This window comes from Suricata suricatta, chromosome 8, assembly GCF_006229205.1.
Source record: "Suricata suricatta isolate VVHF042 chromosome 8, meerkat_22Aug2017_6uvM2_HiC, whole genome shotgun sequence".
Classification (NCBI taxonomy): Eukaryota; Metazoa; Chordata; class Mammalia; order Carnivora; family Herpestidae; genus Suricata; species Suricata suricatta.
Genome location: NC_043707.1, coordinates 57,427,085 through 57,429,043, shown reverse-complemented (window position 1 = coordinate 57,429,043; position 1,959 = coordinate 57,427,085). Strand labels below are relative to the sequence as shown.

General features: G+C 42.0%; 1 pseudogene; it reads right to left on the bottom strand.

Moving 5' to 3' along the window:
• Nucleotides 1–355: 355 nt before the first annotated feature.
• On the bottom strand, nucleotides 356–1,703 carry LOC115299456 (annotated as a pseudogene).
• Between the last annotated feature and the right edge of the window lie 256 nt (nucleotides 1,704–1,959).

Genomic DNA, 1,959 nt, shown 5'->3' with positions numbered 1-1,959 from the left:
CGCCATTTACACTTTTAACCTAATTTTTGAAAGACAGACACAACACAAATATGTTGAATTTTGTTTAATCAGTTCTCAAAGGCAATTGACATTTTGAGTTTGTATTTTCCAGGGGGTTTTAATCCTTTTTTTTTTTTTTTTTTTGTCATTTAAGGCATTTATTCAAAGCCAACAGAGAAATAGCTTATGTCTATAACAAAGTGTCGTGTTTTAAAGCTTAGGTCAGTAAGCTTTATGTATGTATATGAGAATGTACACTGCTACATACTAACTAACTGATCAGATCATAACATTTCAATGTTTAAAACAGAATAGGCTTCCCTGTAAAAGCAGCACCTTTGTGACATTTTTAACTTTAGTATTCCTGTCCTTCTTCTTCATCCTCTCCTTCAGCAAAATTCACATCAACCTCTTCATAATCCTTCTCAAGGGTAACCATGTCCTCACAGGCCTCAGAAAACTGTCCTTCCTCCATGCCCACACCCACATACCGGAGAACTAAGGCACACTGGGCATACATCAGGTCAAACCTGTGGTCCAGGTGATCCCAGGCCTCAGCAATGGCTGTGGTGTTACTCAGCATGTGCAGAACTCTCTGTACTTGGCCAGGTCTCCAGCAGGTACTGCAGGGTTATATTGGTAATTAACGCCAACTTTGAAGCCAATAGGGCACTAGTCCACAGACTGGATGGTACGCCTGGTCTTGATGGTGACAGTGGCAGCACTGACATCTTTGGGAACCACATCACCACAATACAACAGGCACCAAGCTGTATATTTATCATGGCGAAGGTCATATTTAATCATTTTGTTGATTGTCTCAAAGCATGCATTGGTGATCTCTGCCACATAAATCTGTTTGTGCTAGGCTTTCTCAGCAGAAATGATAGGAGCCTATGTGACCAGAGGGAAGTGGATGTGGGGATAGGGTACCAGGTTGGTCTGGAATTATGTCAGAAAATATTCAGGGCTCCCTCAAATCTGAGGGAAGCAGTGATGGAGTACACAATTTGACATATCATCTTATTCAGGTTTGTGTAGATTGGGCATTCAGTGAGGTTTCTACCACAGATATCATACATGGCCTCATTGTCTACCATGAAGGCAAAATCAGAGTGTTCCAGTGTGGTGTGAGTAGTGAGCATGGAGTGATAGGACTCAAATACAGCTGTGGAAGCCTGGAGGGCTGAGTAAGTGGAGAACTCCAGCTAGGACTTGCCACAGTGGACAAGAGAGATATCCCATCAGCAGGAAGGTGAACCCAGGACCAATTCCCCCTCCAAAGCCATTGAAAACCAAGACGTCCTGAAGACCTTATGCACTTGTCAACCAGTTTCAAATTCATTCCAAGACAATGTCAATGATCTCCTTGCCAATGGTGTAGTGTTCTCAGGTATAGTTATTGGCTGTATTTTTCTTGCTTGTGATGAGCTGCTCAGGGTGGAAAAGCTGGTTATAGCTGCCAGTGTGAACTTTATCAATGACTGTGGGTTTCAGGTCTACAAACACTGTCTTGAACACATGCTTGCCAGTGCCTGTTTTACTGAAGAAGGTATTAAAGAGTCATCTCCTCCCCCCATTAGTCTTGTCACTTGGCATCTGACCATCAGGCTCATGCCATGTTCTAGGCAATAGAGCTCCCAATAGGCAGTGCTAGTCTGGACACAAGCCTGGCTAACATGGATGGAGATGGATTCACACATGGTTGCTGCTTTCTGGCTGCCAAGCAGATAGCAGAGAAGAAGAGGAGATGCTGTTGTTTCTTACAGCAGTCAACATAAAATAACTATTTTTTAAAATTAGGATATATAATGCATACATAGAAAGGAGTATAACATAAAATATGTGCACGTAAGTGCATTATTACAAAATGAACACTGTGTAAACATCTCCCAGGTCAAAATGTATAGCATTGTTAGAATCTCAGAAATTATTGCCAATTGTCCCTTTCCCATAGCA